We start from the raw sequence: 21,235 nt of genomic DNA on the forward strand, positions 1-21,235 counted from the left end.
TGTAGCTGATGTCTGATCACTGTGCTGTATTGTGCTCCTTTTCTCTTACCATTTCATCTAAGATTCGAAAAACCTCTAGACGTGGAAAGCTTTTTATTAGGAGGAACTTTCAGAGATTTTCTGAGCTTTGTCGTGTCACTGACTGGCATGACGTTCTGGATCAGTGTGATCCTATCGAGTCCTTTCATACTAAATTGGTCTTTAACTTCAATAAATCATTTCCTATGGTAATGATAAAAGGAGTGACTCGCCATGGTTCACTAAGGATTTAAGGATTGCTTCTAAAAATATGAGATGTCTCCATTATATTCGTGAATACTTTTTATCGAATGTTGACTTTATTGCCTAGTTTAATAAATATCGTATGATCTTTCGTAACACAATTCTGGCGAAACAATTATACGTTTCATCTAGGCTGAACAAATCTAGCAATAGGTCCAGAGAAGCCTGGAATATCTGTACGTGTGCTGTACTTAGTGATATTCAGCCACATGAGTTCAACTCATTTTACTGCGGGGTGCCGGCTGCCCTTGCTGGGGACATTCCATCGGGCTCCAGCGACCCTAGATCTTACATTGGGCATCTTTCTATGTATCAATCATTTTTTCTCGGTCCTGTAAGCGCGCACGAGCTTGCTGACGTACTGAAATTTTTTAAACTGTCAAATTGTGCCGGATTTGATGGGATTTCTATGAGGGTTGTTTCTGCGCTGCCTGACAATGTTTTATCTGTTCTCGCCGATGCAATCAGCGCATCCTTTTTTAAGGCAGTTCTCCCATCATGTCTTAAGAGGGCTCAGGTTATTCCTCTTTACAAGTCCGGTGACCGCTCCTGCCCGGCTAACTATCGACCGATTGCCCTGCTTCCGGCACTGTCTAAGGTGCTGGAGAAGCTGGTCCAGAGGCGGATGATGTCGTTTCTGGAGCGTCATGAGCTTCTCAGCCCATCTCAGTTTAACTTCCGGCCAGCGATGGGCACGAATGATGCTATTTTTTCTTTTCTTCAGGATCTGTATGGTCGCATGAACTCCGGCGATATTTCGGCCGCGGTATTTTGCGACTTGTCGAAGGCGTTCGACTGCATATACCACCAGATTTTGCTTTGGAAGCTATCGCTCTTATCGCTTCCGAGCCGCTTCTTTGTTGTGGTTTCGCTCTTTCTTGTCCGGCCGGAGCCAGGAGGTCTTCATCGGGGGCCATGGTTCTGGAGAGTTAATGTTAACTTCGGGTGTCCCTCAGGGCTCTGTTCTTGGACCTTTGCTGTTCTTGATATACATTAATGATATTGTTTTGCTCCCTATTAAGGGACAATTCACTGTTTTCGCTGATGACGTGACCATTATTTGGAGCGGCAAGAGCGCCGATTCATTGACTGCCACTATTGATGGTGACCTCTCCATAATCAAAGATTGGTGCAATTCCAACTTACTGTCATTAAATATCAGTAAGACCAAGATCCTACATTTTGGATGCTCATTGCAGGAGGTTTTTGTGGAGGGTGAGCCATTGTGCGCCCCTGGAGTGAACAAGTTTCGTGGTCTTATTATTGACGACTCGCTTCGATTCGCTGAGCATGTGGACGGTCTGTGCTCTAGACTGGCGTCGGGCGCCATGCATTGAGGGTGATCTCTGGCAATCTCGATTACCATGTAGCTAGGAGTGCATACTATGCACTGATTGACTGCCATCTCCGCTACGGCATAGCTTTCTGGGGAGTTTGTTCTCGAAGCCGCTTTAATTCTGTGTTTCTCCTGTAGAAGCGAGCATTGAGGTGCTTGTGTCGTGTTGGATACAGGGCCTCATGTAGACCCCTCTTCATTGGACATAGTATCTTCACCTTGTGCTGCATTTTCATCTTAGAGACGATTTGTCTTGTTCGTGGCAAGTTTGGGGGTCAGTGGTCCGAGGGCTCCGACTCGGTGACTCGTAGTAGATTCGTTTTGAGGCTTCCCATTCCTCACACGGAGAAGATTAAGTTGTCGCTTATTTACGGTGGCAAGAGTCTTTTCAATCACCTTCCTCTCCACGTGAGAGGCCAGCCATCTGCGCATGGATTTAGGCGTGAGGCTGAGAGGTTTTTGCTTGACCGGGCGTACTATTCTCTAGTAGCTGCTCTAGTAGTAGCTCCGCTGCTATAAATGCTGTGGAACAAATGGAAAACATAGGAATGGATATAACAGCCGTCCAAGAAATAAGATGGCCAGACGATGGAAATATAAAAATAAGTAAATCCACTATCTTCTTCAGCGGTAACAAAAACGGAAGACATGAATTCGGAACGGGCTTTGTGATTAGAAACAACCTAGTACAGAATATACTAAATTTTAAACCTATAAATGAAAGGATATGCTACATACGAATGAAGGGAGAGCGATACAACACCTCGATTATCTCAGCGCATGCACCAACGGAAGAAAAGGATGAAGATATCATGGATGAATTCTACGATGCCCTAGAAAGGTAGATAGATAGGATGCCCAAACCTGATATGCGCATACTCTGTGGGGACTTTAATGCTAAAATAGGCAAAGAGCCTAGCCTATACCCCACAATAGGTAAACACAGCCTACACAATATATCCAACGACAATGGCTTAAGACTCACAGAAACTGCAGCAGCTAATAACATGCTAATAAAGTCAACCATGTTTCCGCATAAAGACATCCATAAGCAAACCTGGGTCTCAAACGACCATATTACGCGCAACCAAATTGACCACATCATTGTAGATGCCCGTCATAGTAACAATATTATAGACGTAAGAAGCCTGAGAGGAATAGACGGAGACTGATCATTACTTAGTCAGAGCAAAAGTCAAATCCAGAATATCTAGCCACAAATACAATAAAACAACAATAAACCCACAGTGGAACATTGACGAAATACACAATGCAGAGAATCAACGAAACTATAGAGAACAACTTGAACAAACCTTGAACTATGAAAGAGAAGACAATGATATAGAACAGCTATGGGAAGCGACTGCCGAGATAATAACCAAGACAGCTGACAAGATATTTGGAAGGAGTAAACAGAAGAGGGCAAAAACATGGTATGACGAGGAATGTCGGAAACAACTGGAAAAGAGACAAACAGTAAGAAAGACTTGGATACAACTGCAAACAGACCAAAGTAAAAAGGAATATGACGACTGCCGAAAGGAAACAAGAAAAATAATACGCACAAAGAAAAGAAACTACGAACAACAAAAATATGAAAATATGGAGAGAGACCGGCCCAAAACCAGGCTCCAAGGAATTCTATAAAGCAATCTCCTCTGAGAAAAGAGGGCATAGAACCAATTCCATCCGTACACTGAGAGACAACCAAGGCCGCATGATAATCGACGGTTGAGAAATAACTGAAGAATGGAAAAAGTATTTTAGAGACCTCCTAAACATCATACAGGAAGAACAACACAAAGAAGAGATCTATATCACAGTGGACATGCCCGTCAAAAGTCCCTCCTTTGAAGAAACCTAAAGGGCCTTAAATAAGCTTAAAAATCACAAAGCGCCCGGCACGGACGGGATACCAGCAGAACTTCTGAAATATGGGGGAGACGCACTACATCGCCAAATCCACCAGCTAATAACGCACATATGGTTAGAAGAAAGGACACCAGCACGATGGAAGGAAAACATAATAGTGCCCATCCACAAAAAAGGGGACAAAACAAAATGCGCAAATTATAGAGGAATCTCACTCCTAAACACGGCATATAAAACCTTCTCAAACATCATTCTTAGTAGACTAATCCCTTATGCTGAAAATGTCCTAGGCGAATATCAAGCCGGGTTTAGGGCAAACAGATCAACAATAGATCAACTATTCACGCTGAGACAACTTCTAGAAAAGGGATGGGAGTATAACAGACCCATACACAATCTTTTCATAGACTTTCGACAGGCATATGATAGCGTAGAAAGAAGCCAAGTATGGAATGCCTTGGCGGAGTTCTCAATACCAAAGAAACTCATTCGGATGACCAAAGTCTGTATGGAGGGTGGAATATCTAAAGTGCGTGTAAATAATAAACTGTCTAGCAGCTTTGAAATCAACAGTGGACTTAAACAGGGCGATGCGTTATCTCCACTACTTTTTAACCTTGTATTGGAGAAAGCCATGAGGTCGGCCGAAATAAAAACAGAACTGCTATCGGCTCAAGGTCCCAAGCTGCTACTCGCATATGCGGATGACATAGATCTCGTTGGAGACTCCACCCTATCCACGAAAGACATTTTCAACAAGGTGGAAGGAGCAACAAGTAAAGTAGGGCTGAAGATCAATGAAGAGAAGACGAAATATATGTGTATAAATAGAACGACACGAAGAGACAGAATAAGGCAAAATGTGACGATCAACACCTTTAATTTCGAGAGAGTACAACGTTTTAAGTATCTGGGGGCCGTAATCACAGCGGACAACGATGTTACCGAAGAAATAAAAAACAGAATCCAATCTGCAAACCGCTGTCTGTTTGCACTGAATAAGCTCATAAAATCAAAAAATCTCACAAGAAGTTCAAAGATCAAAATCTATAAATCCATCGTCAGACCTGTAATAACGTACGGATGCGAAACGTGGACCATGACCAAAGCAAACGAAGAAAAGCTAAGGCGCTTTGAACGAAAAATACTTAGAAAAATTTTCGGACCTCACAACAAACCAGTATAAGATCAGAACCAATATCGAATTAAAAGCACTCTACAACGACGCCGATATTGTCCAAGAAATTAAATCACAGCGACTAAGATGGGCAGGCCACGTGCACAGACTGCATAACGAAAGACTTGCAAAACTGGTATGGGAGGAGATTCCCACAGGCAAAAGACCACTCGGACGTCCCAGAATGCGATGGAAAGATAACATCCAAGCAGATCTCCGGTAAATGAACATTCCATTTGACCCTAGGTTGATGGAAGACCGAACAAATTGGAAAAAAGTCGTACAGTCAGCCAAGACCCACCCAGGGTTGTAGCGCTACAAGAAGAAGAAGAAGAAGAAGAAGAATTCTACTCCAGTTCTTAAGGCGCTTGTTGTTCTGCTATAAATTGACCAAGCAGCACTATTTGTGTTTTTGATCCTCTTTCTCCTCTCTTATACAGGGTAACTGCCTTTTTGTTTTGTTTTTATTTTAATAATTGTAAGGTGTAATTATGTGTGATTCATATGTGTAGTGTAATAATTATGTATGGGCTTTGTCAATGACTTCAAGTTTCCGACAATAAAGCCACTTTTTTGATTAATTGATTGATTGCTCTTTCGAGAAGTTTGGAAGATGTCGCAGTTTTAAATTTGACCAATCTAATTTTGGATAAATGGTATCGTGACAGGTTAGTGAAAGTTCAAGAATCACCTGGTAAATTTCCGACTTTTAAGGTGGAAAATAACTGTCTTTATAAACATGTATTTTCTAAGTACAACTTGGATGGCAATGTTTCCAATTGGAAAATTGTTGTACCTACGGCTCATAGACAGGAAATTCTTGAAAAGTTTCATGATCATGAAACAGCCGGTCATTTAGGCATCTCTAAACCGTTGTCTAAAGTTGCTGAACTATATTATTGGGCAAATATGCGAGATTCTGTTTACCGTTATGTTAGAAAATGCACTATTTGCGCTGTTAGTAAATCAAGTCATTTACCGCAGGCAGGTCTTATGGATCAATACCGAAATGTTCATTTTCCTTTCCAGTTATTGTCGGCTGGTCTTATTGGTCCTTATCCAAGATCAAAATCAGGAAACAGTACGTTCTTGTTGTGGTGGATTGGCTCACTAAATTTGTACTTGTGCACCCTATGGCGAAGGCGGCTTCTAGGGCCATAGTTAAGTTCATCGAAAATCAAGTTTTTCTTTTGTTTGGGGTTTGCCAAATTTTCTCTTGTGACAATGGTAGTCACTTTACTAGCAAGTAGTTTAAAGATCTCATGAGAAGATCTCTCAGAAAATTTGGTATAACGCTAAATATCATGCACAAGTGAACCATACTGAAAGAGTCAACCAAGTGATAATCACCGAAATAAGATCGTACATTTATGAAAATCACAGGGATTGGAAAAAATCTATTTTCTAAGTTGCCCAGGCTATTAGACTGGCTAAACATGAAGTTACTGGTTTCTCTCCTGCATTTCTAAACTTTGGTAGGAATCTACCTGTTGATGGTTCAATTTATGGTCTAACCAGTGATAATGCCGACAATAAAGTGGAAATTTTTGATAAAGTGCATAACCCCGATACAGTTCAGGAACTACCTAACATCTATGAGGAAGTTCGGAAACGACTTCATAAATCTTACATTCAAAGTAAACAACGTTATGGTTTTCGAAAGAGAGATGTTAAGTATCATGTTGGAGATCAGGTCTGGAAGAAAAATTATGTTTTATCTAAAGCAGTAGATGGTTTTGCTATCTAGGAACCTAGGCACCTAGGAACATTCCTTGTACTGTTTCTAAAATTCTCTCTAATTTAGTATACCGTTTGGTTGACAGGGATGGAAATAATTCGGGAGATTGGCATGTATCTGACATTAAACCGGATGTGACTTTAAGTGACGAATCTGAGCATTCTGATTCTCATTCGTCTGACTCCTGATTATTGAGATTTAGTTTTTGTCAGGATTGACTCTAACTGTGTATGCAATTCGGTTGGTTTAATAGGTGTACACGATTTAAGTCGGTCGTATGTTTTTCTAATTATTTGAATCCATAATGAGCAAGTTTGTGTTTTCTTGATTTGGAGATAATTACATTTGTTACCACACATTGTGTTTAACACCTTTTTCAATAAGTGTCATTATTAAGGGACAGTGGCGGGTACTTATATACTCAATTGTTTAATTGAAAGATTCTGTGGATATCGTATTACCCAGAATAACACATTTTAACATCGTGTATTGTTTTTAATTTAGTTTAATTTGACTTGTTTATTATTGGATTTAATTTTCCTCGATTGTGACTTTAATTAATTGATTTTGGATACTTTGGATACTCCCCCTTTATTTGTTTGTTCTGGAATGAGTGTTACCATGTGGTCAGGGTTCCTGGAACGATTTGGGAGTGTCAGGGAGTACATTTTTCCTCGATTGTGTTTTTATTGATTTTTCTCGTTTCGGATACTCCTCTTAGTTTATTTATTCAGGAACGGGTGTTACCGTGTGGTCAGGGTTCTTTTAGGAGTGTATCAATATTTCTTTTGCTCGATTGTGTGAATTGTTTTTCCCCGCAACTTGTATGCGTTAATGTTTAATCTTGCGTACATGTAAGGAATTTGTTTTTTTTTTCTATTCTCTATTTTGTCTTGTTGTCAGTTTTGACAATTTACCTGATTGTGACTTTTACCGGATTTGACTTTCCTTGTAACCACACAGTCATTTAACCTCTAAGGTTTTTGGAAGGGTTTGGAAGGGGAAGGTCTCAGAGTCCCTGTAAGTACCTTAATGGCCCTGGAGTGCGGAGACTTTCTATTGTGTTCGACTTCAGCCCCAATTGCTTGGTTGAGTGGGATTTGCCGTCAGTGGTTTCGTTCGGAACACCCCAGTAGATTTAATTTTTGTGTTGTTACTGATACACTAACCGTTCGGTGTATTTTACGGGTTTTCTAGAGAGGGTTCCTATCAAAAACTTTTCTGTTTGTTGGTGGACAATTTTCTTCTCTTTCCTGATAGTTTTCTTTATTTCATTTCCACCAGCCAGGTGATTTGTTTTGGTTTCTCTTTCTGTGGTTTTCCTGAGCGTTGAGTCCTGTCTCTGTTTATCTCTACCGAAACCAATGAATGAGGTTTCCTCTCACATAACGAGGTTTACGCAACGTTGGTTTCATGTTCAACCCCGTTTTAATTTTCTGGACATAAACCGGTTAGAGATTTGTAGGGTCATGACGACTTCTCCTGGGAATATTGTTTGGGTGGGAGACTGGAGCTAGTCAACTGGTACCTTGTGTTTTTTTTCTCATCAGAGCTACTTCATAGCTGTAATGAGCTTCATTTTTGTTTGAAAGGTTGTATGCCTCTTTCAAATGGTATACTGGCGTTTATCACATTTGTTTTCTTGATTTTGGTGGTTTACAGTCTTTTGGTTTGCTTTTCTTCAGGTCAGTTTTGAGATGCTTTTTCACTTAAAAAAAAAATTCAACAAGTTTTTTTTTTTTTGGTTACCTAGGGGAGTGTGTTACGTACGAAATAGAGTTTTCGTCCGTAACTCGTTTGGATTGTGTTTTTGATGTCCATGGGCCTAGTTACACTAGTAGACCGATTCCGGTCACTTAATAGCTCCGGTTGCACTTTGTACACATTTTGTTGTTAATATGGGTGCGTGACCTGATAAGTTATCAGGTGTCGTAGTCACCTGATTAGTTTTCGATTTTTGTCGGGGAAGCATCGGTTTGTAGTCGTGTTTCTTTGTGTCAGGTGCCATGTGGCCCACACTTTGTGATATCGGTCTCTTTACCACTGCAGCACCCGAACTATTAAGATCAAAGTGACCTAACATCTGACTCTTGACACGTGACTCTGTAACACGTGTTTGCGATTTAATCTAAATGTAGATTCATCTGGCCGAAACACAGGTAAATTGGTTTGATTTTGGGTTATTTGAGAATTATTTTGTATCGGCCATATTTTCCAACACAGATTTTGTGTTCGGCTCGACCCAGAGTCCTGGAAATTTTTCCTGACTGAAATCTAATTTCCAACCGGGACTTCCCGGTGAAACTGGGAACACCTGCAGCACCCCAAGATCATGCGAGGCACTCTATAAGGGCTTTGTAACCACCCACCAACAACCCTTATAGGTGAAAGAGCCGACCACAACAACCAGGGGGTTTAGGACTTGAAAGGTCAGGATTGAAACCACCAAGTCAACTTACCTAATTTAGTTTTTTTGTTGTTGTTAAATTCCGTAGTTTTCCTTTTACTTAATTTAGTTCTTTTTTAATTTTTAATTGAACAGCTTTTCCCATCTTGTGCTATTTTGTAAGTTTTTTTTTAATTAATTTACTTTAAACGGATTTAGCACTTGTCAATACCTCTGGAAACTTTTTGGATTGCCAGAACAAGTGTTGAGGTCGTTTATCTGTTTTCCCTGTGCTTTGCTGTCCTAGGGAACCTGTCACCAGTTTCTGGGCTCCATTTCCTACCTTTTGTTTTCAATTTCTTTTTGTTGTTTTCAATTTTAACTTCAATTCTGTTTTTTTTTTATTTTCTTTAAAATTTCTTTCCTTTTGGAACATTTGGTTGGCAACTTTTGTAACTATTTGTAAATTTTGTAAATTGTAAATGTTGTAGGTTTTTTTTTTTGTAATATACACTTGTACATAACATAAAAATCAGTTTTTTGATTTCCTGCAAAATATCCAAGTGTTTTCATTCATAGCTAATATAGCTAATTATGATTTAAATGAAACTGAAATGACTTGAATTACTCATGCAATTGATCCACGACCTTGAGCAATCTAATTGAAAAGTGTTGGAATCCCATTAACGTGAGGTTTTATCATAACACATAGTCGATGGCGTTCCTTATGAGTGGATCCTGGTGTTCCGCCATCTTGTCAAAAAACTTGTGTGCATGTTCTTTGATCTTCTCTGTCGCTGTCTTGTATTGGAGATCTCTTTCTGGTGATAGTGTCGTTTCTGACATACCACGGGGCGGATATGGCTGATCTTAGCGCTATATTTTCCACAGCTTGAAGGCGCTTCAAGTGGATCTTCGCTGTTACTTACGTCAGAGCAATTACTTTTGTCAGACTTGGTAATTGTTAAGCTTTCATTTTTAATTTTATCTTTGATTGACTTAAGTACCTTGAAATTAGTGTGTTTGATTAGCGATCTTTCTGTTTTTTTATCAGTATACCAACTTCTTTGATTTACAAGATGGTGTTGAATGTGGTTTGGAACCTGACAGGATTCACACCTAAAAACAGCATAAAGAACACTAGCGAGTTGTTGGACATTGTGGGGGTTCACGATGTCGAATAACAACACAATGGTGTCTTTTGACCTCACAAACCTCTTTACCTCAATCCCGGTGAATGAGTCGGTTCTGTTTGTCAGGTGTATGCTTGAGTCCAGGATGACTGACCACTCGAAAATCGTGGATATTATTTCTCTCCTCCGTATTTGCTTAAAACAATTTTTTTTCCAGTTTAACGGTAAATTTTACGAACAGGAGGACGGCTTGGCGATTGGGAGCTGCTTGTCCCCATTTCTGGATGAAGTTTTTATGGAACACATGGAGAACAACTTCATTCTGACTGACAGAAATTGAATTCAACACTATCAAGCAAATAGCCCTGAACAACGGCTACGACCCGGTTTCTATTGACAGGCTCATCGACAGGTTTCGCTGGGCTGAAATACCCATGCAGGTCTGAAATACCCACCTGGAATACCCACGTGTTCTGTAGAGTCCAGACAGCCCTGTTTTTGTGATCCTCTTTTTGTCCGCCAGCTTGACTCGCTCCTCCTCCAGAAGAGTTAGACAACATGTTCCTGAAGCCAGGATCGTGCACAAGAATAATTTGTCCCTCAAGTCTTTTCTCATCAACTCAAATGATAAACACCCATGTGTACAAAAGTGGTATATACAAACTGAAGTGCAACGATTGTGACGTCACCTACATCGGGCGCACGATCAGAGCGTTTCAAACTAGAGTCGGAGAACATATCAGCAGGACCAGCAATTCTGCTTTTGGTGAGCACTTGATTGCGAGTGGCCACAGGTTCGACATCGGGACAAATGCGAAAATCCTGCACAACTTGTCAACTCGCAACTTCAACAGGCTGGACTTTATGGAGGATGTGGAGATCACGAAGGAAATTGCTCACAACTCGCGGTGTGTTGACACACAAGTAAATCTCAACAGAAGCTACGTCCCCCTACACAGGAGACTGTTGAAGTAATACCAACTGACGTCACCAATTAATAAACAAACCGAAAACCATCATATCCATCGCTAATACACCAATCGATAATTTCACTACCTCTGTCGACAGGGTAGGCGGTACTATTGGTACGACGGTAGATTTTATCTTTTTCTTTTTCCAATTTGGCCTAGGACTCGCCAAATTGATGGTAGATGTCTCAGGGTTGTCTATTCTGTCCGTCCAAAAGCCAATTTCGACCTTCATGGGATCATTGTGACCTCTAACGACCTTGTTACGTACGACGAAATAGAGTTTTCGTCCGTAACTCGTTTGGTTTGTGTTTTTAATGTCCGTGGGCCTAGTTACACTAGTAGACCGAGTTATCAGGTGCCGTAGTCACGTGATTAGTTTCGATTTTTGTCGGGGAAGCGTCGGTGTGTGGTCGTGTTTCTTTGTGTCAGGTGCCATGTGGCCTATTTAATCACCCACTTTGTGATATTGTCACGTTTTAGGGGGTAGCGCAGGAAGAGAAACAAGACTGTAGCTCAAGTAAGTCTTCTTTATTTGGCACTGTATAACTCTTAGCATCGAACACTGTCCAAGAGGGGGTGTGTGGGTGTGGGTGTATGTGCGTACGGCCTTCTGATGTGTCGCCCAGCCGTCCAAGTGTAACGAGCCGTCCGGGCACTAGAAAGTTCGGACTGTCGCTCGTGACCTCCCTCTGGGGATGACCCCAGAGTTCGGTGATCGTCGATGGCTTGAGACGCTGATTAAATACCCACATCGTGACCCCAATTTGCCGGTCTTGCTGATTCAGACAGTGCACTAGGGGAGACCAGGGCCCGACTAGGTAACGGAACATAGTGCAATTTATGTTATTCGTGACATCTCCCCCTTCCAACAAGTGTTCGCCCCGAACACTAAAAGTCCATGTTTACAAAATCAACTCACTTATTTTCTATTCTTATTTTCTAATGCAGGTGGGGGAGTACTTTATTTAAACCGACCTATCATCAAATATTACTTCTTAAACTAACACATGTTACTTATCTTCTAGAAAAGGGGTGGAAAAACTTTATTGAACAAATATCTTAACTACTTCTCGATTTTTAAACGTTGCCATGTTTACATAACCAAAAAACACTTATTCCTTTCGTTGGGTCACCTTTCAACCTTGTTGTTGCGTCCATCTTCTTGCCTTCTCATTTAAGCGTAAATTGTTCCCTGCATCGGGCACCATCTTCTAGTACCTTCTCTCGGTACTACCTTGTCTAAGCGGAAATCCATCGCTTAGCTTCGACATCTTTGGTGCATTGCGTGCTCTCTTTTTAGCACACGTTGCTTTGGACTACTCTACATCGTCATTTCTAAGCCCATCTGGAGAACCTTCTTCAGCCCTTCATTTAAGGGACTCTGGGTGCACGCGGCTGTAGAACCGACGGTGCGGAACCCATCCGAAGATGCTGGTTTCTCCTAGGCTTGCTCCTCTTCTTCTCGCTTCTTTAACCAGGTCAATTTGTCGATGGACGCAACGAGGTAATTAGGTGGCCCCTAAAGTCAACAATTAATTAGCAAACAAGCCCGACTCCAATAACATAAACACACAACATGTATTTATAAACAAAACACCTTATACTTGCGCGATTTTGCTACCTCAGCAAAGTACCTAGGTCGGGAATGGCGTCACTGGTCTAGAAATCGAGATATTGTTATTGCATTAACTATACATACACTTATTTTATGAAACCTAGTTATCAAAAGTTTAGTTTTATCTTACCCAATACACTACAAACTAAAATGTGCTCCTATACACTAAAATGTTTAGGGCAACCTACAGGCCGCTCTTGATATAGCCCTACTCAGTTCAAGCAACTGCGGACCTGCAGGCTGGTCCTTCAAAACTCGTCTTGATTCTTCTGGGGTGTGCTTGAACTTGTGGGGGTGGGCATGGTTGAGTCGTCTTCCTGATCTCTCTTTCTTTCTCTCTCTTCTTTCTTCTGGTCTTTGCCTCTCTTCTTTTTCCTCTGTTATTCCTTCATCTTTTCCCTGTGACTTAATTGGCTTCAATTTGCGAGGGTGTGTCTATCAATATGAAGATTAATAGACGGGGATTGAACGGGGCGCCTCCACCATGTCACGAATAACATAAATTGCACTATGTTCCGTTACCTAGTCGGGCCCTGGTCTCCCCTAGTGCACTGTCTGAATCAGCAAGACCGGCAAATTGGGGTCACGATGTGGGTATTTAATCAGCGTCTCAAGCCATCGACGATCACCGAACTCTGGGGTCATCCCCAGAGGGAGGTCACGAGCGACAGTCCGAACTTTCTAGTGCCCGGACGGCTCGATACCTTCTTGGAAAACCAGGCTGAACAGACTAGAGTTCTTACGCAACCCAGTGGTGACCGTCGGGACTCTTGACCCTTTCAGTACCTAAAGTAAGTCCTTTGGGCGTGTCGGTCATAGGGGCGGGGCTCCCTGCTTGTATCGAGCGGGTTTCGCTTGGCGACACTTCAAGAGGGCTTGCTGTGCCTAAAGTAAATCCTTCGGGCTTGTCGGACATAGGGGTTCCCTGCTCGTATCGAGCGGGTTCCGCTTGGCGGCACATCAGAAGGCCTTACGCACACTCACACACACACACACCCCCTCGTAGAGAGTGTTCCATGTGCGTCCCGCCTGTAGCGGTACTGGCGGCCCTCTTAATCTGGGGGTAAGATTTAGTTAGGCATTATCTTCGGTATAAAAATAAAGGAGACATACTTGAGCTACGTTTGTTGTTTCTCTTCCTACGCTACCCCTAAAACGTGACAATATCGGTCTTTTACCACTAAAGCACCCGAACTGCCGACATCTGACCGAGGTTCTGAGCGTTGTGGCACGCGTGTGACTTGTTATTTTTTAATCTTTGATCATCTGGCCGAATCACAGGTAAATTGGTTTTATTGTTGGTTCTTTTAAATTATTTTGTATCGGCCCAATTTTCCAACACAGTATTGTGTTCGGCCCGACCAGAGATCTAAGGGCTTCCCGACAAGAGATCTAAGGGCTTTCCGACCAGAGATCTAAGGGCTTTCCAACCAGAGGACTGAGGGTTTTCTGACCAGAGATCTAAGGGTTTTCCCGACCAAAGAACTTTCCATTCGGGGATTGAATAAACCTAACCGGGACTGCTCCGTCCAGAGTTTTCCGGACCAACCCACGTGTTGGAAAAGCCGACCAGCAGCCACAGAGTTTAAGAAGGTCAGAGCCTCAGTCAGAGTTGAACCACCAGGTCAATTCCTTACTTGATTTAATTTTATTTAATTTTTTTTAGTTTATATTAGTTTGCTTTAAACAACTTCAACACTTGTCATTACCTATGGTCACCTTTTTGGTTGCCGGAACAAGTGTTGAAGCTGTTTGTTCGTTTTCCCTGGTGTTCTGCTGTTTTCTGCCTTAGGTACCTGTCACCAGTCTCTGGACCCCATTCGCTACCTGGAAATCAGCGGTGGCCACTACTGACTACTGGGGAGAGGATACTGGAGGTTCTAGGAGCCAAACATCGTCCTTAAAAACTGGTAAGGGCAGTTACAGACAGTTTGGCACTGGGAAAACTTTTCCTGTTTTTTAATTTTAAAATTTAACTTCAATTTTGTTTTTTTAATTTTTTTCTTTAAATTTGTCAGTAATTTGGTTCTCGGCAACCTTGTAATTTTTGTAAATTGTAAATATTGTGGTTGTGTTTTTTTTTGTAATATACGCGTGTACATATACAACTAACGGTTCGTTTGATTTCCTACAGTAGATCCAAGAGTGTTCATTTATAAAGAGCTAGTGATTATCTCATGCAATTAATCCACGACCTTGAGCTAACACAATTAAAAATGTTGAAATCTCATTAACTTGAGGTTTCATCATTACAAATTGGTGACCAACGTGAAGGGCCTTTTGATTTTTAGTGGATTGAACGCGCTTGGATTGTGGGTTATCAGACTGCCTTGTTTGTGCATGTGTATTTTTGCGTGGCTACAATCTTTGCTTATTTTTTTTTCACGGTGCCAGACGTATTGATAGTTTAAATATTTATTCTTAAATTAAAGAGTGTCAAGTTTGGAATTGCTGATTTATCGTACTATCGTTAACTTTTTACCTTTTGCTTTGCTTGTGACCGTGCCGATCTATTTTTAGACCGAAATTTCAGGTTTGCCCCGTAATTTTTTTTGTAGTTTTACCTATAACATTGTGGTTCGGTTTTGCAGTTAAAGGTGCGAATTAATTTTCTCTTTTTTATTTGTACCGATTTGGGCAATTTTAATTTTCCTTAATTTGATTAAGGGTTTAATTATTGATTGGCTGATTTATTTGATCAGTTTTGAGTAACTTGGATCACAGGTGGTGATCAAGTTTTTAATTGTTGTTCAAGTCGGTTGTTTTGTTGAGCTTTAACTGTAAAATTTATATATCACTTGTGTTTATTTAGTTTTTGGAGTTAAACTAGAAATTTTGATAATGGCTCTCCAAATTAATGCCTTGCAAGTCAATGAGCTAGATTATGAAATTTCCATCAGATCTATTAAGCCATTGGGTACTGTTGATCAGAGACGTAAAATTTTGAGGGGACTGTTGGCTCAAGAAAATGCCAATCGTAGTATTTGTCAAGTGTCGAACCCATTTGAATTTGATTTTGATAAAAAGGAGCTGGTGTTATCTATTGCATCAATTAAGGTTAAAATAGTAGGTTTTACCGGTACATATAGTGATTTTTCATACAAGAACATTTCAACTCGGCTCTGGCATGTCTCAGGACGACTTAATCGTATGAATCATACTTCTGATGAGGAAACTCAAAGGAAGAAAAAAAATAATAAATGGGGACTGCAAAAGTTTACTGGCGAGGGTTCATTAATGGCTTTTCTTGAAAAGGTAGAAAACTTTAGAATGTCTCGTGGCTGTTCAACAGATGAGGTTTTTGCTTCTGATATAGACCTTTTTGATTCGCAAGCTTGGACTTGGTGGTATAATAAGGGGCGTTTTATTGATTGGAATGATTTAGTGGGTGAATTGAAAGACTTTTTTGCGTGACCACTATGATAGAAACTTATTAGAAGAAATCAAAGCTAGGAAACAAAACCCTAAAGAACCAATTTGTTTATTTATTAGTTCTATGGAGGGTCTTTTTAATCGATTAACCTAGGCTCCTTCTGAAAAAGAAGTGGTAGACATTATCAGGGAAAATTTAATGCCGGATTATGTTAGGACTTTGGCATTGCATGACATAACCGCTGTTAGTGACTTGACTTCTTTGTGTAAACGAATAGAGAACAGTCTCTATGTTTCAAATCAGTACCGACCAACTACACATAGAGGTAATTTAATGGAACTTGACCTTAGTAGGCCAGACTTTTCTGCAAATACTAGTTCTGTTTCCTCCAGTGTGGTTTGTTGGAATTGTAGGAAACGCGGTCATATAAACACCGAATGTACCGCCGAAAGGAGTTTGTATTGCTACAGTTGTGGTAAAGAAAATTTTACGAAGTCCAAATGTCCTAAATGTTCAAAAAACGTCACAAGACTTGGCAGGAAGACCAACAACAATCCTTCTGTCAGGTCGACAAAAAATTCTCAAAAGAAAGAGAACAAAAAAGACAGTCAGTAATGACTGATCTTTTGGATTGGCATAAATGGTTAGACCAAGTGAAATTTGTTATGTCTGAAAAAGTTCCTATTGTTGGTGATAGTCAAGTTACTGAAGACGGTGCGTTGTCTTTGTCCACGGAAATTTCCGTCAACCCTGTTTGTACTAAAAAATCGTTTGCTGACCGTCCATATTTAAATGTTAGAGTTTCTGGTTGTTCGTTTTTGGCTTTGGTTGATAGTGGTAGTTCTATCTCCATTTTGGGTTTTGATGGTCTGCAGCTACTTAAGGACGTAGACTTATGTTTGACCGAAAATTCGTCATTTCACGTTGCTACTGCTGACGGAAACTTACAGAGTGTGTCAGGTTATTTTTGGGCTCCCATAACTTTAGATAATGTTACCAGACTTATGAAAATCTTAGTTATTCCTTCTTTAAAACATGAATTGATTTTGGGCATTGATTTTCTTAAAGCATTCAATATTCAATTAAATTTTAGAAATTTGTCATATCAATCTTTAATTCAGTGTCTGTTATAAATAAGATTCAGTCTGCTGAAGAATTAACTTTGACACAGAATGAGGAACTTAATAAGATCAAGGATCTGTATAACACTATTGCACCAAAAAATAAATGCCTGTCAAATAGAGACAATACCCATTATCACATGCAATGCAAAAGTGTCTTAACGAGCAGGTGGATGAAATGCTAGAACTTGGTATAATAGAACCTTCTAATTCACCGTGGTGTTCGCCTATGTGGCTTGTCAAAAAAAGTGATGGCTCGTTTAGAGTATGCTTGGATGCTCGGAAGCTTAACTCTGTTAGTATTCCTAGTGCGTATCCAATGCCTCTTATTGACTCTATTATCACCAACGTTCAAGATGCTAAATTCCTGTCTTCATTTGATTTAAAGCAAGCTTTTCATCAAATTCAACTTGATGACACTTCAAAAGAGAAAACCGCTTTTGCAGTGCATGGTAGAAGGCTTTTCCACTATAAAGTTTTACTTTTTGGATTGAATGATAGTGCCCAAAGTATGTGTCGATTAATGGACATGGTTATAGGACCGGCTTTAGAGCCTTATGTATTTTATTATCTTGATGACATTATTATTGTCATACCTGACTTTGACACACACTGTGAGATTTTGAGAAAACTATTTATGCGTCTTAAGGATGATGGTTTGACTATTAATTTGGACAAAAGTCAATTTTGTAGGTCGTCTCTCAAATTTTTAGGTTATATTGTTGATCGTGATGGGCTTAAAACCAACCCTGATAAAGTTCCCATAGCAGCCCACCACGCAGGTGGCGAACTTAACCGGGCAGTTATGGACCCTTGCGAGCTCCCCAACCAGCGTCAAGTCTCTTGCGATGGTTTTTAGGTCGAAACTAGCTGTTTTCTCCCTGGAATTTACAGTGTACCTTACCTATTTTAGCTCTTCCTGGCGTCTTATGTTTTGCAGGTGAGAAACCGCAACTTCGAAAACGAAGGTCTTCATGGGGTTGGAGAGATATACCACCACGTCCGGTTTATTGTGGTATAGTGGGCGGTCTGTAAGGATTTTCATTCCAACTTTGATGGTGACTGTTCTTTCTCTCCATTTAAACCTTTCCAAGCAGGTGGCTCTGCCGTACTGCAGACGTCTCTTGCATGCTCTCGGGGCCTATAGAGTGGAAAAAAGCGTATTAATAAGCCAGTGAGGCACGTAGTCATACCTGGTTGTGTAGGAGCCCTCGATACACGGTGCGGCCACATGGTAGGCCCTCGACCGCGTTGCCTCCCATCCTGCAGTTTTTCCTGTTGGGGCCCACTGCTAGGCCGTGCAGCTGTTCTTCCGCGGCACTGCTCAGCATTGTTCTACGCCAGGAGTCAAGGGAAGGCGACCTGTGGGCAGGAATAGAAATATTCTTTACCTTCTTCGAGTACAAGTCTCCCGTAATGCATGTTAGTGGACCATTCCCTCTTCAATCGGTCCAGATTTTTTTGTTTGATGATGTCAGACACCTCTCGACAGCATGCCTTTACATTGTGGTTGATTGGTGTTTCTAGGTTGTAGCTTTGCAGTACCCACTCCATATCCGAAAGCGGGTTTCTCCAACCGTCCTTCTTCAACGCCTCATAGCGGGCCCTAGCGCTGTGAAGTTGTGGGTGGTAGGTTAGGTATATACCGCGTTTTATGTAGTTGATTTCCGTGGTTGTTTCTATCGAAATCAATCCGAGGCCCCCTAGATGCGTGGCCAGGTATACAAGGGCGTTGGAGCTGGTTTTTCCTTTGATGTTATGTTCTACCAGCGCTTTTCGAATTTTTGTGTTGAGGCCCTTGCAGCGTTTCAGCGTTTTGAGGGCGGATGTAAAACTTTTTTATCCGGTCCTTCCTGTCTCCCACACGCCCCAGTAAATCTAAGAAAAATGCCTTTATTTTTAGGTACTGTGGTTCTGGTTCATTTCCGTCTGCAGCTAGTACCTACCTCGGGTATTAGGGGTTGTGTTTTATCCCCCTCACCGATGCACTGCGCTTGCAGAGAACTTGTGCTGGGGGTGTGTCGTTCGGGGTGTTCTCCCTTTTCGCTGTTCTCCTACTGGGCCCGGGGAGTGGTTCTTCTATTTGCTGGTTTTGATTTTCCTCGTTCTGAGTGCGTTGGGATTGCTGGGATTCGCCCTCTGGCTCACCGCCCGATGATTCGCTCGTGGAGTCCGTTGTCCACATGTAGTATATTGCGGGGAACTTTTCCCGTAATTTTGTGGTAATGGCTTTTTGGGATCTGCCAGGGAAATCCTCCAGGATAGCTCTGATTCTTGCAGTTGATAGCTTTTCGGGTCTTTGTTTGTAAGCCCGAGCTAATCTGTGCTTCTCTTCTTCTGACCATTTTGTAGTTTTTGGTCTATCAGGTAGGCCATTTCATATTTCAATGGATTTTTTTTAATGGCGGCTACAGAGCGGCCTGGGAGTAGTTGTTGAATTTGTTCCAAATTTTGTTTACTGAGTACGGCCCTGTCTTCTATTTGTTGTCGTAGTATTGTTAGTTCGTTTTCGGTCCATGTTGACATGATGGGTTATTTCGGCTGGTACTGAAGTTGTTGGAATTCCTTTGTCGACCTTATCTGTGAATCACGACTTAAGGGCACCGATCGATGCAAATGTTGAAATATTTAAATATTTAATTTGCTGTACCTTCTATATTGGGGGGCCCGGGGGGTCCATCCACGGGGCTTGTTGTTTGCACCAGGGGTACAGGGTTTCTGTACGGCGTTGTCTCTCGCTGTTATGGTGTGGCAAACTGGGTGGGTAGGTTGGTCCCTCTGGAAATGCTGCCGCTTTACTTTTTTGTAATAAGCGGTTAGCATTGGACTGTCCGTTTAGTTGGTCTGCTTTTGCTATGACTTTCCGGACTCTCTGGAACACTTCCGTCGCGTTTCCGTGCTGAATTACCGGTTTTTTTCGGCGAAAATTGCCGCTTTTCCACCAATTCTCACAAAAACGTCAGCTCGCGCCGACAGTTGCAGGTAGTATATATTAATTTATATACTTATTTTAGTTTATACTTTCAAAGTTTAATAAAAATTGTAGTTAAATGGGATTATTAGGTGTATATTTAAGTATTTTTAAATCATTATATCACATGAAAGGGATCTTTGAAAGAATTTTCATTTTAAGGAAATGCAAATTCTTTCAATTAACCGGGGGAGATGCAGTATGTGGCAGACACCCTGTATATTGTGGTTATTAGTTATTAGTGTTACATAGCGATAATTGTAAACTCGCTGAGGCAGCAGTAAGCGCGAGCCAGGTGAATGTATTGTAAAACATGACTAGGACAGAATAAACTAGGTTATCGAAGTAAAGAGTTGTCTTACTATTCGGGAGTCCTGACTACAGGAGGCGGACTAAATATAAAAGTATTACAGAGTCTTTATGTTCAAATTTAGTGGTATGCTGAATCAACACTTTCCAAAAAGGATTGATAATAACGGATATAAATTAAACAAGTGTCAATATCTAAATAACGTTGAAGTAATTAAGTGTAAAAAAGATACGGAACATCTTGCTTATGTTGTCTAAATATAGATATAAAATCTATTATAAACAAAAATATAACAATACCAAAAAGAACATGATAGCTTACTGGTTTCTCAAAGAGTACAATCCTACAGTAACTGAATAATGTAGTCTATTAATAAAAGCAAGCGCACATGTCATGAGATTCTGTATTGTAATTGCAGAAAAAACTTAAAAAGAAAAACATTTTTGGGAAAGATGAGAGTCCCACGAGTATTTTAAAATATGTCATTGAGGCACTTGCTGTTGTTCTCTGTTTTATTATAAACAAAGAGTTAAAATTTGTAGTGTTTCCGGAGCAACTTAAATTATCAATAGTTACACCCGTTTATCAAAGCTGGCTAGGGACAACATATGCAACAACAGACCAATAAGTCTGCTATACAGTTTTTTTTTAGTGTGTAGAACTAATATTTTTTTAAATCACTGCCAATTACTCTCTAGTACACAGCATCGATTGCAAGATAGATTAACAATGACCGATATATTGTATAAAAAAACAATCTTACAAAACCTTAAAAAAAACTATGGGTACGTTTCTTGACCTCTCAAAAGCGTATGATAGCATCGACCACAGCATATTAATCAAAAACTGAGATGAAAAGAGAATCAGGAGTGTTAAAGAACTATACCAGATGTCCAAGAGCACCCTGGACATAGGAGATTAACATGGGAAAACGGTTTTGATTTTTTTGC

General features: G+C 40.8%; 1 protein-coding gene and 1 long non-coding RNA gene across 6 annotated transcripts in view; one reads left to right on the forward strand and one right to left on the reverse strand.

The window, feature by feature from the left end:
• The window catches only part of LOC145734358 (uncharacterized), a 158,265-nt gene that overhangs the window by 59,398 nt on the left and 77,632 nt on the right, over positions 1-21,235 (reverse strand). The window lies entirely within an intron of this gene.
• Positions 8,430-21,235, forward strand: part of LOC145734360 (uncharacterized) — a 29,404-nt gene continuing 16,598 nt past the window's right edge. The window contains exons 1-2 of the long non-coding RNA XR_014179415.1: positions 8,430-8,564; positions 8,629-8,872. This is a non-coding gene — a long non-coding RNA (uncharacterized LOC145734360). The remainder of the gene's footprint in view (positions 8,565-8,628; positions 8,873-21,235) is intronic.

Source organism: Ips typographus, linkage group LG10 (assembly GCF_016097725.1).
Source record: "Ips typographus isolate SLU linkage group LG10, UJ_Ityp_2.0, whole genome shotgun sequence".
NCBI lineage: Eukaryota > Metazoa > Arthropoda > Insecta > Coleoptera > Curculionidae > Ips > Ips typographus.